Source organism: Ailuropoda melanoleuca, chromosome 7 (assembly GCF_002007445.2).
Source record: "Ailuropoda melanoleuca isolate Jingjing chromosome 7, ASM200744v2, whole genome shotgun sequence".
Lineage (NCBI taxonomy): Eukaryota > Metazoa > Chordata > Mammalia > Carnivora > Ursidae > Ailuropoda > Ailuropoda melanoleuca.
In genome coordinates, this window is record NC_048224.1 from 41,118,573 (window position 1) to 41,132,833 (window position 14,261).

General features: G+C 50.2%; 1 protein-coding gene across 11 annotated transcripts in view; it reads left to right on the top strand.

Moving 5' to 3' along the window:
• Window positions 1–14,261, top strand: part of ZNF618 (zinc finger protein 618) — a 178,446-nt gene that overhangs the window by 28,075 nt on the left and 136,110 nt on the right. For 2 of the 11 annotated variants that reach the window (XM_034664353.1, XM_034664349.1), the window contains exon 1: window positions 10,419–10,571. The exons of the other annotated variants lie outside the window; for them this stretch is intronic. The gene's annotated coding sequence lies outside the window, so the exon portion shown is untranslated. Of the gene's footprint in view, window positions 1–10,418; window positions 10,572–14,261 lie in introns of those variants that run through there. 11 annotated transcript variants of the gene reach the window in all.

The following is a 14,261-nucleotide window of genomic DNA, read 5'->3' on the forward strand; positions in this document are numbered from 1 at the left end:
ACAGCAGGGAGGAGCTGGCCTGGGCTGTCTTGGCTTCAGGGTGGCTCCCGTGTGCCTTTTTTGGGGCCTGTTCTGCTTCCGCATAAAGGGGTCTGGTAAGGTGTAATACAGGCTCTGATTCTCATTTCCTGGATTCCGAGAAAAGGCCGAGCTTCCGTTTTCTCATTGCAGGTAGGGTAGGTAGAGTCAGAGCTGCCTAGCGGGGGTGAAGAGCATAGGCTCTGGAGCCGGCCATTTTGGATTCCAGTCTTGCCTCTGCTGCTTCCTCCCTGTGTGACCTTGGGAAATGGCCGCACCTCTCTGTGTCTCCCTTTCCTCTTTCTGAGTTGGAGATTCGAGAACCTTATGAGCGAGTTAATAGTGAAGAGTAAATAAATTAATACACGTAAAGCAACTGGCAACGCAGTCACATGTCACCTGTTGTGTCACGCCCCCCCCCCCTTTTCTTTTAATCTTATGTGTAGCAGGTTAAGTTAATATACTCAGTTTTGGGGGTGTGATCCTTTTTGGCGCATTACAATCCCTCCTTGCTTCATTTAGTTATTTCTTTTTATCCCATCCACTCTCCTGGCTCTTCTCCTCTGCTGTCACCAGTATTCTATAAATTTAACATGCATCTTTTTGTTTATATGTGTTCTTGCAAAGTGTGGTGTGCTGTTGTTTTGTATACATGTCAAAAAGTGTCCAGATCTCCTTCTGTTTCTCGCTTTTGACCCTCAGCTCTAAGGGTTTGAACTCCATTATGTTAGTTTGAGCTGCTGGGTGGATTTTACCCTTCCACCTCTCAGTGATGGAAAACCAGGCCTCAACTTCCCCCACCCCAAATAAAGCTGTGGCGAGCGTCCTTGTACATGCTCCCAGGTGGAGCTCTGTGAGACCTTTGTTTTGATGTGTACCCAGCTGTGGCGTTTGGGACAGAATGAAGTCAAGGATGTTTGAAAGAAGCAAAAGGAATAGATGTTTTCATACCCCAAATTGAATAAATCGTAAATAGTACTTAGCCAGTCCAGAAGTTGACTGTCTCTTGGGCTTGCCTTGAATTCCCAGCTAAGGACCTCTCTTCATTTCTTTTATACTTTTAACTTGAAATCACACAAATAGCTGCTCTTTGAAAACAATTCAGGTGACCTACAAGTAAGTAGTAAAAAGAATGAAATAGAAAGAGTCCCTTAACGTTGCTTCCCATCCTCCTAAGCCCCATGTCCAGTAGGCAAGCACTCTGGTGACGGTGGAGTATGTCATGCTAGGGCTTTCCTTATCCACTTACAGGCTCGAATGTGAACCATTCATACAGTTTTACAGCTTAGCTTTGCTCACTTAGTAGGATGTCATAGGGCTGTTCGTTTCATGTTAGCCGCAGTAGACGTGCTTCAATTTTTATCAATGCTCCCTATTCCATTTTAAGGATCTATAGTAGTGGGGCACCTGGGTGGCTCAGTCAGTGAAGCGTCTGCCTTCCGCTGGGGTCATGATCTCAGGGTCCTGGGGTTGAGCCCCACATCAGGCTCCCTGCTCAGCTGGGAGTCTGCTTCTCCCTCTGCCCTTCCCCCTGCTTGTGTTCTCTCTCTCTCTCTGTCAAATAAATAAATGAAATCTTTTTTTTTTTCCCCAAAAAAGGATCTGCCGTAGTTTATGTCACTAGTCCCCTTCTACTGGGTATTTTGGGTGTTGCCAGTTTTCTGGCTGTTATAATCAGAGAACCAACACTTGTGGTTTGGTCTGCTGGTGATGAATTCCTTTAGGTTTTGTACTTCTTTATTTTTGACAGGTATTTTTGCTACCCCTCGAATTCTGGGTTGATTTTTTTTTTTTTCCTTTCATCACTTTTAAGATGTTGCTCTGCTGTCTTCTGTTAAATGTTTTTGGTGAGGAGGTGGCTGTAATTCTTATTTTGTTCCTCTGTATGTTTTTAAATTTCTGACAACTTTTTAGATGTTCTTTTTATCTCTGATTTTAAGCATTTTGATTGTGACATGCTTGAGAGTGGTTTTCTTTGTGTTTGTTCTGCTTGGGATTCATTGAGCGTCGGGGTTCTGTGGGTTTATAGTTTGTGCCAGATTAGAAACTTTTGGCCATTATTTCTTCAAATAACCTTTTCTCACCTTTGCTCCTCTTTCTTCAGAACTCTAGTTGCATATATATTAGGCCTTTTGACATCGTCCCACAGCTCATCGATGCCCAGCTTATTTTTGTCCATCTTTTTTCTCTGTGTTTCATTGTTAACAGTTTCTGTTGTTATGTCTTCAAGTTCATCCATCTTTTCTTCTTCAGTATCTAATCTGTTCTTCATCCCAGGCATTGCATGTTTCATCTCTGGAAGTTTGATCTGGGTCTTCTTTATGTCTCCTGTGTCTCTTTCTTTTTTTTTTTTTTTTTTTAAAGATTTTATTTATTTATTCGACAGAGATAGAGACAGCCAGCGAGAGAGGGAACACAAGCAGGGGGAGTGGGAGAGGAAGAAGCAGGCTCACAGCAGAAGAGCCTGATGTGGGGCTCGATCCCAGAACGCTGGGATCACGCCCTGAGCCGAAGGCCGACGCTTTAACCGCTGTGCCACCCAGGCGCCCCTCCTGTGTCTCTTTCTGACATGCTCCTGTTTTCCCTCCCTTCTTGAGTTTATGGGGTACATTTATGATAGCTCTTTAAATGCCCTTCGAGTCCATCATCTGTGTCATTTCTGGGTCTCTTCCTACTAATGAGTTTTCCTGCTTCTTTCTTGCTAGTAATTTTTGATTGACAGACATGGTGAATTTTGCGTTGTTCAGTGATGAATATTTCAGTATTCCTTTAAATATTTTTGTGCTTTATTCTGTTATTGCTCTTGTCCTTGTTTCCTGATTGTTGCCGTAACAACCATACATGTAGTGGCCAAAAAACATGTGAATTTAATATCTTATAATTCTGGAGACTGGAAGTCCATGATGGATTTCACTGGGCTGAATGAAGTCAAGGTGTTGGCGAGGCTGCGTTCCTTCTGGAAGCTCTAGGAGAGGATCTGTTTCTTTTTCCAGCTTCTAGAGGCTGCCTGAATTCCCTGGGCCGTGGCTCCATCTCTCCATCTTCAAAGCCAGCAGTGTTGGGCACAGTCCTCCTGCCTTGTCTCTGGTTCTGTCTTCTACTTAGAAGGACCCTTACACTGTGCCCACCTGCATAATCCAGGATCATCTCCCCATCTCAAGGTCATCTGATTAGCAAGCTGAATTCCATTTGCCTGAACCCTAACGTCTACAGGTGCTGGGGATTCGGTTGTGGAGATATTGGTGGGGAGCCATTGTTTTGGCTACCAGAGCAGCCAAATTGTGTAGGACCACCTGAGCAGTCCGTAGAGTAGAGCAGGGTTTGACCCACTGTAGATGGGGTAAGTCTGGCCTGCCACCTATTTTTGTAAATAAAATTTTATTAGAACACAGCTGTGTTCATTCCTTTATTTCTTGTCTGTGGCTGCTTTGATTCCATAGTGACCCACAGAGCCTAAAATATTGGCTGTTTGGCCCTGGTCTAGAGCTAATTTTCCCCCCTTTTTGAGGCCATACCTTCCCTAGTACTCAACCCGATGCCATTAGTTATTATATTTCCCCACTTTGGCTGTTGGGAATGTGAACTATTCTTAGCCCTGTGTGAGCTCTGAGACTTGTTCTACTGGGTTCTTTCTGGTGGTTCTTGGCCCAGCCTCAGGTGGTTTCCTTATGCGCATGTGCTGATTAGTACAAAAGCAACTGAAGAATTTGAGCATGTTCTCTGGGCACCTCGGTCTTCTCTGACTCTCTGCCCTGCATATTGCTGTCTCTTTGCCCTGCACGGTTCCAGACTCTTCCCCCAACTCAAGGGTAGTCCCCTGAACTCTGCTTGGGGTCCCCTTCCCTGCACTGCAGCCTAGAAATGCTCCAGGTAGTCTGCTGGGACAGTCGTGGGACCCACCTTGTTTGCTTTTCCTCTCTCAGGGATTACTGTCCTGTGTGGCCGCTTGTCCAGTGGTTCGAGATCATTGTTTGGCATGTTTGTCCAGTTACTTGGTGGTTTGAGGTGGGGGATAAATCAGGTCCCTCTTGCCCTGTCATCCCTAGAAGCCACTACATCAATATTATTTTGCATTTATGAGGGTACTTTTGGAAGATAGCATGTTGGAAGAGGCTTCTTGGGGTCAGAGATCCTACATTTTAACGGTACTGCCAAATTGGCCTTTGTAAAGGGCTGTGCCACTGTGCTTTGGAGAATCTCATTCTAATAGCAGGGGTTGTGGGGGTAGACGATGATAGGAAATTGCTTTGAGCGCTGTAAAGAGTTGGCAATGTGCCAAGGGTTATGGCTCTTAAGAAAGGGCGTCTCCTAGCAGTTCCTCTTTTGACTTGGGTCCCTGATGGCCATTTTGCTCTGCCAAGCTGTTCTCAGGCTGGGCCCTGTAGGACTAATATTTTTTCCTTAGCAAGCAGGGATGCCTGGGGAGAATCTTCTGTTAGGCTACTACTTTCTTTCCTGACATCTATTGAGCACCTACCAATGCTAAGAAGTGTCTCAAGTGCTTCCTGTAGTCACTGTGATATAGTTTAATTCTCTACCACAACCCGTGGGAGCATGGGATGAAATGGAAACAGAGAGGTGGGGTGGTTCGGCCAGTGTCACACAGCTAATTCTCAGCAAAGCGAAGATTCTTTCTGCCTTTAAACCAAATTTGTCGTTTCATACAACAGTCCATCCATTTTAGTCAAGATTCCTTTGGATGCACGTGACAGAAACTCATCTCAAACTTGCTGAGGCCCAAAGGGACATTCACTGGAGTGCCTACCGGAGAGTTCAGGGCTGGACCCAGATATTTAGAGGAGGTTATTAGAAATCATTGCTCCCCATCTCTCAGCTCCTCTTGCCTGGTGTTGACTTACTCTTAATGCAAGCCCTCCCCAGGTAATGGTGGAAATGGCAGTAGCATCTCCAGGCTGATTTTGAACTCCAGTGGAAAGAGAACATCTGTTTCCTAAGAATTTCAACCGAAAAGGCCCAGGAAAGGCTCCCATTGGCCCAGCTTGGGTCACAGGGTCATCCCTGAGCCAGTCTTGGTGGCAAGAGAGTGTGTTCTTTGGACTGGATGGATGTGGGTCATTTAAGTCTCTTCCTGGAATTGGGGACAGCCCATTGAAGCCACTCAGATTGTGGGTTCTGGAAAGGACAAGGTAGTTCCGTATTAGAAGAAGGGATACTGAAGAGGCAGAAACAGAAGGGCCCATTTCTCTGTCCTTGGTTTGACAGTGGCATTCTGTCCTAGGTTCTGGCCATCAGCTGTTTTCTCTTACCACCTCGTGCATTTGAGGCCTCCTGGCTGTCACTCCCTCCGTGGGGGGTGGAATCGCCTAGAACTGGACCCTGTTGAGGCTGAGAAGATGGGGAGACATCAGGCCCCCTGGTTTTTCAGTGCTGGAGCCCTAGTTCTTCAGCCCCAAGGTGGGGATGAGCTGTCCCGGGGCGTTTAAGGCTGGGAGAGCAAAGGAGTAGAGTGTGAGTGTGTGTGTGTGTATGTGTGTGTGTGTGTTTAAGGCTGGGAGAGCAAAGGAGTAGAGTGTGTGTGTGTGTGTGTGTATGTGTGTTTTGCATGTCAAGAGAAGCCCACCACGCTGTGTGTGTGTGTGTGTGTGTGTGTGTGTGTGTGTTTAAGGCTGGGAGAGCAGAGGAGTAGTGTGTGTGTGTGTGTGTGTGTGTGTGTGTGTGTGTGTGTGTGTTTTGCATGTCAAGAGAGAAGCCCACCACGCTGTGCCCATCCACTTCTGAGGCCACTTGCTGAATGAGAGGCCCCACGAGGTTATGCCTTACCCAGTCACTGGCACCCAGAAATAAAGGCCCAGCAGTCTGGGGATGCCCCAAACCCCATCTTTCATCGTTAGCAGATGAGCACTTCTCCAAGGGAGGTCCGGGACCTCTGACACCAGAGTGGCCAGCAGATGCAGACCCCCTCATCAGACCGTCTGGCTCCGAGTCTCGGGGGGGGGCATCACCAGTCTGAGCTTCTAACCGGCTCCCCCAGCATTGCTGACACACGCCGTGTGCTGAGAGCCTCACTTAGAGGACTGCCCTTGAACTAGCTGAGTTTTCCTTGGCTAGGTCTTTCTTTAAAGGATTCTCCTTTCTCCTGATGGGACCGTTTAATGAGTTCATCCAGTTTGCAGGATTTCCCTCCCTCCGATTTGAACTGCTCCTTCCAGAATAAAGGAGGTGTCACCATTGGGAACCTAGGGGTGATCCCTTTCTGAAGAGGTCAGCAGCATTTTTTTTCCATCTGGCACTTTCCATGTCTCAAGACGGCCATTGGAAATAGCCTGGAAAGGAAGGATAACTCACAGTGTGCCTACATTTCTTTACTGAGAAGCAGTGAGTGCGCCAGTGACCTGTCAGGATTGGTCATGAGAGCAGGAAGGTGCAGATGTGTCAAAGAAATGGAGCCTTTTGGCTTGGAAAATCTCAGTTGACTACTATGACACCATATTTCATCTGTTCATAAGTCAAGACCCTAAAACTTTGGAGTGAAAAACATGATTTTCACCTGCTACGAGATTTCAAAAAATCTTTCTAGGCAAAGAACCCTTTTATAAATGAAGTCTTATATAGGAACTCAGTATATTGAATAGATAAAAGCAATTTTTTTTAATCGGGGAGGGAGGACCACGATATGACTTTTGTGAGCCGTAGGCACTTTTGCCTTTGTGGGCTCCTTCCTCCATAAAAACTATTAAAAATTATGTCTTATGACCGCATTGGTATAAAGATGAGTATATTAATATTATATGTTCAACATTTCCTCTGACCTAAGAGTTCAGTTTCTTTATTCTGATTTTAAAAGAAATTAAAGTATTTTTGTGGGCCCTTGAAAGCATGTGGGGCCTGGGTGTTGGGACTCCCCTGGGTGACAGGGAGGTCGGTCCTGAGGATACGGGTCCCACCTGCCTGGCCACTCCTGGGTTGCCCTGGAGGCTGGCTGGAGGAGGGGAACCCAGTTGGAAGACCTTGTTCAGACTCATCTCCTGGATCTTACCAGACACTGGCCTGCCTCACTGAGAAAGAATCCTGAGGTATCCTGGTAAGGGTGAGATGTCAGAGTTGTTCCCCTCCTTGCCACCAAACCCAGGCCTTGTTCTTCAGTCTCTTAAGCATCATTCCTGCCAAGTGATCATCTGTCTGGACTCTGCTTGAACTCCTATAGGGACAGGGAACTCATTACCCTGTGTTAGTTCTCTTTTCTGGTCCACTTCTGTAGGATTTCATGGTACCCAGCAAGCCCCTGGATCAATCACTGTTTGTCCCGTTAAACCAGGGAGTCCCGAAAGGCCCAGTCCCCGCTGAGCTGGGAGTCAAGGAGTGTGGGGTTCGAGGTGCAGCACTGCCCCTCTGCTGCTGTGGGACTGCACAGGGACACTCTCCTCTCTGACCTTGACGTACCTTGTTTGGGAAAGGAGCCGGTCGGATGTGATGGTCCTCTCACATGTTGTGGTGTGGTGTGAAAGGGACACTGAGGCATGTCCTGGGCAGGCGGTGCCCATGGCCCGGGGTAGAGGGTTTGTTAGCTCTTGCTTGGAGGTCAGGGGCCAAGAGCTCTGTGTGCGCCTGTCCCCCCACCTGGACCTGGTTACACCTTGACAGCGGGTGCGGAGACAGTGCAGGGGTGACAAAGGGGAACGCTCCGGTGGTCAGGATGATTCCTCGTCCTTGTCCCCCACTCGGCAGCTCATGGACTTTTCCTGAGACAGGCGAACTTGGCTGTCCCAGAGCCCCGCGGGCAGCTCTTCCGTGCCCTCGTGGCGCTGTGTGCTGTCACACTCAGGTTGGTAACATGCTTTTCTCCCTGGGGCTTGCTGGCCTGGAGGCCCGGGCGCAGCAGAGTGGGACTGTTCCTTCCCTTTCCCCCGCTGGTCCAGCGTCACTAGCCCCTGGTGCTTGGTCAGGGGATACTTCCATCCCATACCCTGCCCTCGTGGTACTCACGGCCCAGCCTGGCTTTAGGACCTCATCACCACCCCCCTGCTGCCTCCTTGTCCCTGCTGTACTAAGCGGCAGTCCTAGATACACCCATGTCTTCCCACCTCTGCACTAGTGCGTGTTGTCTTCCTACAGGGCACACGTGTGATGGCTTCCCAAGCCACACACCAGAGAGGCTATGGGGTGAGTCCCCGTCACAGCCTCTGAGTGGGGAGCGTCCTGCCCAACTAGCTTCTGGCCCACGCCTAGTGTTTGCTCACCTGGCCTCTACTTTCTAACTATCGATTCCTGCTGCGTCCACTTACCACAAGCCAGCTGGAGCGGACTTGCTGCCCGAGCTTCAGCGATTCAGGAGTTTCTGGAAACTGACTTTTTGGTGGCCCGATGAGCATGTCTCTGCCAGGGGTGCAAAGGAGAAATTGGGAGTGTGTGCAGGACTGGACAGGACATCTTCGTGGGCACAGATGACTTCTCCTTGCTCTTGGGTCTGGCTCTTCAGGGTCGTTTTCCCTCTCACCATTACGTTTTAACTTAAATACTTCATCCAGTTATGTGCCGTTTCATAGAGTGGTTTACGGGAAAGCACTTCCCTCCATCCATCTGTCCATCCTCCCTCCTTTCACACCCACTGTGCCCACGGCCACTCCTGTCCCAGCCAGCAAGAGCTCAGGCGGGAGGGACCAGCGCACATGCTGAGCAAATTGGCACCTTCTGCCTTCCAAGCAGTGTCTTCTCACAGAATCTGTGTTTTGTTTAAAACAGCTTGTTTTACTTCATTATTTAAGGTAGCAAATGCTCTTTATAGAAAAAGTTGGGAAAATACAGAAAAGTATGACGAAGAAAGAAAATCCACCTGTAGAAACCTAGCTCGCACCTGGGACGTTTGGATCCTTTTAATTGTTGTGTGTGTGAGTGTGTGTGTGTGTAAGTGTGTGTGTGTGTTTTAAGCAGTAGGTACAACAGTTAGAATTCTCTCCTCCTTAAAAGAAAAAGAAAAAAAGCTTGCCCTTCTGAGAGTGGCCTTTCCCAACCTTCTGGTCAACCCCGCGGTTCTGGCGGCTGGTGTCGGTGAAGTGGCAGTGTCCTGCCCTGCCCAGCGGTGCCCTGTTTGGGCGATACTCTGCTGTTTCTCTTTCTCCCTTATAAATAACGCTGTGAGGAGTATCTTATAAGTGAGTTGGTTTTCCTGTTTTGGATTGTGTCCCAGACTTTTTCTTCCAGGATCTCAGTAATCACCAGACTGCTTCTCTACCTTAGCGTGTGCCTGGAGGGCGCTATAGCAACTGGCGGCACCCCCAGACCCTGACTCAGTGGTGAGGGGGTGCCCGGGGTATCCGGGGCACACTTAGAAGGGCATCTTCCAGCCTCTCCGTTGTGGGGAGGGAAGTTGAGGCTAAGGAGATGGGGAGGGGGCAGAGGTGGCCATGGCCTGGGCCAGGCCAGTGGGCAGTTCCCACGCTGGGGCATCGTCTCCCCCTCCCCTTGCTGCCCCTGTGACCTGGGAAGGCTGCAGGACGGGGCAGCACTCACCCACCCAGGGGGAGCTCCTCAGTCTAAGTGTTCCGGCCACGGAGGGCAGGCAGAAGCCGGGTGCGGGCGCGAGCTCCGTGTTGGCTTCCAGGTGGGCCCGGGCTGAGAGCCACTCGAGGAACGCAGCCCGTGAAGTCTGCGGTGAGCTGTTGTAAGCGAGAGCGAGTGACAGCCTCTCTAGGATGCAAGGGGTTAAGCAGGCGGCTGGCATAGCCTCCCCGGAGCCAAAGGGGGAACTCAGGAGTAAGTCCTGACTGCCTAATTAATTCAATTAAACTACTTCATAAGCTCCGCTGGTGTCAGTAAATTGTTAAAGTCTATTAAAAACCCAGTGGAACGTGATGAGGGTTTGGGGATGCTGCATCACCTTCCTCGAGTTTTCCCCTCATTCCCCCCCCACCTCCGGGAGCGGGGTGCACCAAAGGAGGGACTGATGGTGGTAGAGGCCCTGTCTGGTGCCCCCGCCGACCTGCTGTGTGTGTTGAGGCAGATCCCATTACCCACGGTCCTCAGTTTCCCCATCTGTTCAGTTAAATGACGGACTGGCTCTTGAACACCCTTTGGCAGCCGAGTTAGTAGGATTTTCCAGTCCCTTCTGGTCAAGGGCAGCTGTTACTGCAGACTTGTTTCCTGGTCTCCGCCTTTCGTTTGTATCAAGTTCATTTGGGCAGTTTCTTGAGGCGGCTGTGAGGACAGGTGAGCCAAAGGGGAGGTGCGAGCTCTGGAGATGGGAGTGAACGGAGCGGATCTCACCTAACAGCTTTGCCGTTTCTCATGCACCCCCCCTCCCCAGCTGGGTGTGATATCCCCTGCTTTTACAGGGCAGCTCCCAGGAGCAGAGCGACCTCCCCACGAGTAACTGGTGGAGTTGAGATACAAATTCAGGACTGCCATGCCTCAAAGTCCCTGTGGTCGACTGCTTTCTTCTGCAGATGTCTTTAAAATAAAGCTGCATCCCCTGGCCAAACTCGGCAGCATGCGACATTGCAGTCTTGGGAACGAGAACACCAGACATACTCTTTTTCTCTGGCCAGTATCCAGACGCGAGGAGCCTGAAAGAGAGGGCGCTATCCCGGTCCCTGGAGGTATGTAAGCGTTCGTTTGCGGTGAGAGCAGGTGGGGACTTCAGCAGGAATTGCTCCTTGGCGTGTGGACGCTGGGGTTACCATTCTTATGCCACACCACATCTTGTTCAGCCAAACCAGTAGGCCAGCCTGGGTTCGAGAGCAGCCTGGGTCATTAAGCAGCTCTGGCTTGTAGGCAAGAGCCTTAAAGTCCTATAAGCGAGGCTCGTTCCCCTCGTCTCTGAGAGGTGGCTAAGGCAGGGTGTTCTGTGGGTGCTCCGCAGGGCGAGGGCCAGAAGGGAGGGAGGGCAGGAGTGTAAAAGCAGATAGACCTGTGAGTGGAGCATACTGTGTCTTAGACATCCGTAGTGGCCACTGGACCTTTACAGGCTCTGAAAAGTCCCTCAGTAAAGAAGGGGGATTAATTTTGTTGACCCAGCCTCCCCCAGCCCAGCCATTCTTTCCCTCTCCAAACACATCTTTTGTTCCATGACCTGCTGGCTAAGGGGAAGAGAAGTAAGCAAGTGCTTGACTGTGCCCCTCAGGGAGCGCTGCCTTTTAGCGTGGTTGCTTTCTGTCCTGAGAACACTCTGTCTGTAAATCGGATAAACCGGCCCTTAGCAAGGTGGTGACTACGTCCCCAAAGTGGGGTTTTCTTAAACCAGAGTCCATGTTTATTTTGGGATCCGGGAGGCCTGCCAAGTTCCAGGAGCCTCTCTGGCTTCCAGGAGCCCTCAGTAGCCAGGTCCTCAAGACAGGGAATCTGCCCTACTTGGGGGTCTCCCTGGAGAGCCCTTTAGCTGTAGGACTTGCAGGGGGCGGGGGTGGGGGGAGATCCGTCTTGCCCCACCTCAGAGCCCTCGGCCGAGGAACCCTTGCTATAGCTTGGAAGCCGTCTTGGTGAGGGCTACAAAATCCCAGAAATTCGGAGCTGCCAGTTTCAGAATTTGTGAACTGCAGCTGACCTTTTGAAAGGAAGGTTTGCGAAGGGAAATGCTCATGTAAACAAGATCTTCCGGGGGGCGGGGGGGGGGGAAGAACTGGAAGGTGTGTAAGGAATCAGTCTGTTTTTAATTCTTTCAAAGGCTCCTCTTGGAATACAAACATGATGCTAATTATGAAAACACCTTTTCTGTTCACAACCAGTGTAAACAAGATCGGCTGGGGAGGGGGGAGGAGTGTTTGAGCAGAGGCTCGCTACACCAGAGATCAAACACTGGCCACGACACTGCAAGAAGTCCCATCTTCCCACTTGTTTTGATGGCCCGGACCCGCGGGTGGCAGTGGGTGACCGTTTCCACTGGCAGCAATCAGCGGGAACAGGTGAACAGGTGAGGGCGAGCAGCTCCTTATCTTCCCACCCTGGTCCCCAGCCTGGTTTACAAGTGGGAGTCACCTGTGCGGCCCCTGACCTGTTGCAGCTACACCCCTGCCTTTCTAAGAACAATTCTCCTCAGTCTTTTATTTGCACAGTTCGCATATAATCACCCATTTCCTCTCCATCGGCCTTAGAGGACGACCTCTGCCTTTTCAGCAACACTTTCATGGATGGGCAATTTCAACACCCACCAGCTGTTATTGATGGAGCACCTACTATGCACCGGGCTGTGTGCGAGGGGCTGGAATTTGGTGCTGAGACCCGCGGCCCTGCTTCCCAGAGCTGGCTGCCTGCCCTGGGGCCATTGTGGAGCCCCATCCTTGCATGGGTCACCCGGGGCTTCTGCCCTGCCTGTCCTGTGCTAGACGGGGGCAGAGGATTCTGACTTGCTGTTGTCAGACGAGATGGAGGGGGAGGCCAACTCCCGAGAGGTCAGGCTCTGGGCTCCCTTTGCACTTTGGGGATGCCAACGTGTGTGTCTGGGGAAAGGCTCGGGGGGACTGGTGGGGCTCGGGGGAGTCAGGGACACCTGCCGGAGGAGGCGTGTGACTTTGTGGTGTGGTTAACATTGAGAAAGGCGGAAGGGAAAGGAGAGGCTATCCCGGGCGCTAATAAAGAGGTAGAAAGATTATAATTAGCAGAGGTTTTATATGCAAATGATATTTCACAATGCTTAAAAATATCTTTTGAGAAAGACTGAAAATAGCAGGTGGTCTACTTGAACAGAGAATATATGAGGAGTGGTGGGATGTAAAGAGTATGTGGAGGGGGGAAGAGGGAGGAACAGAGAGAGATGTAGATGGTTGACAAATGGACAGACAGATACTGGGTGTCCTTGCGGAGGACCCTGAAAACCAGGTGGAGAATTTTGCTAACCACGGAAACGAATATGACCAGGCCTTAGGCCCCATGAGGACACAGTCTGTATCTTACTCATCACTGTGTCCTCAGCTCCCAGCAAGGGCCTGACATAGTAAATGCTTATTACATATTTGCCGAGTGAGTGAAGGAAGGTACGTGATTGGTACTTATCACATTTATCTTTGTGGCAGCCTTGGAAGGAGGTAGTACTGTCTTCTTGTACCAGTGAAGATGGGCCATTCTCAGACGTGTGTGTATATTGTGATGTTGGGGGGAGGCACAGGGACACCAGGAAGCTTTTTTGTAACAGCACCATGAAATACTGATCAATTTGATTCCATTGTGTGACCCAGGGACAATTTTACTAGCAGAAAATATGACCGTGTTATATGGCTGCAGTAAAAATCACAGCCACGAACCAGGCCCAGAAAACGAGGCAGGCTGACAATGGAGACAGGATTAGTTGGTTCTGGGTCCTTCTGCTGGCGGTCCTTGCTGTTTGTTCCTTCGTGGTACCAATGATGAGCTCGGTTGCAGATAGGAGCTAGCAGGTGCCAGCAGAAAATTTATGGAAGAGAAGCCTAACGGTGAATTCACTGTGCAGTTCTCTTGTCATTAGGATATGTCCGCTGTTGTTTGGTTATAGAAGTGAAGTGTACCGGTCAGGCTAGCCGGGAAACTGTCCCGTGCGGAGGTGTCGAAGCAGGGACATCATTTGAGGAATGGGTATCACAGTGTCTTACCAGATGGGCATTTGACTGTGGAGAATAGGAATTGTGCAGGCAGCAGGTGCCCCCGGGGTGAGATGACCAGGAGGTGAGAACTGCTGTTCTCTGGTCCCTCACCATGAGAGCACCTTGCCTGGCTGACAACGACTGTCACAGTGCAAGATGCGTGTCTTCTGTACAACACGGTCCCTTGACGCAAGCCAGCATCTTCGTCTGGTGCTCCACCAAAGAAGCATTGCTCTGTTCCAGCTCTCGAGGCCATTGGAATTCTAGAAAAATGGGAAGACCGTCTCTCCAGCATGGTGCCTTCCTAAGGACTAGTGGATTGGCAGTTTAAAATGTAAAGTTTCATGTTTATGTGCTGCCTTAGGACTTAATCTCGTCTGAGATGTGACTCTGTCTTACCTTCAGGGAGCTGATCTGGCAGCTTGTTCAGGAGGTTAGAATGAGGTGGCTTGGCTCCTCTGGAAGCCGGGCTGGAGCTGAGAGGCTGCCCCGGTTTACTCTGGCCGCCTTTTCCCTTTGTCACACCGGGTACTGCAGCCTCAGGGCCTTTGCACTTACTATTCCTCTGGGCAGAATGCATTCCTCTGTTGTTATCTTTGCTCATTCCCTCACTTTGATATGTCCTTCTCAGCAAGTCTTCTCTGCCCATGTTGTTTAAAATGCCACCTTGGGGCGCCTGGGTGGCACAGCGGTTAAGCGTCTGCCTTTGGCTCAGGGCGTGATCCCGGCGTTATGGGA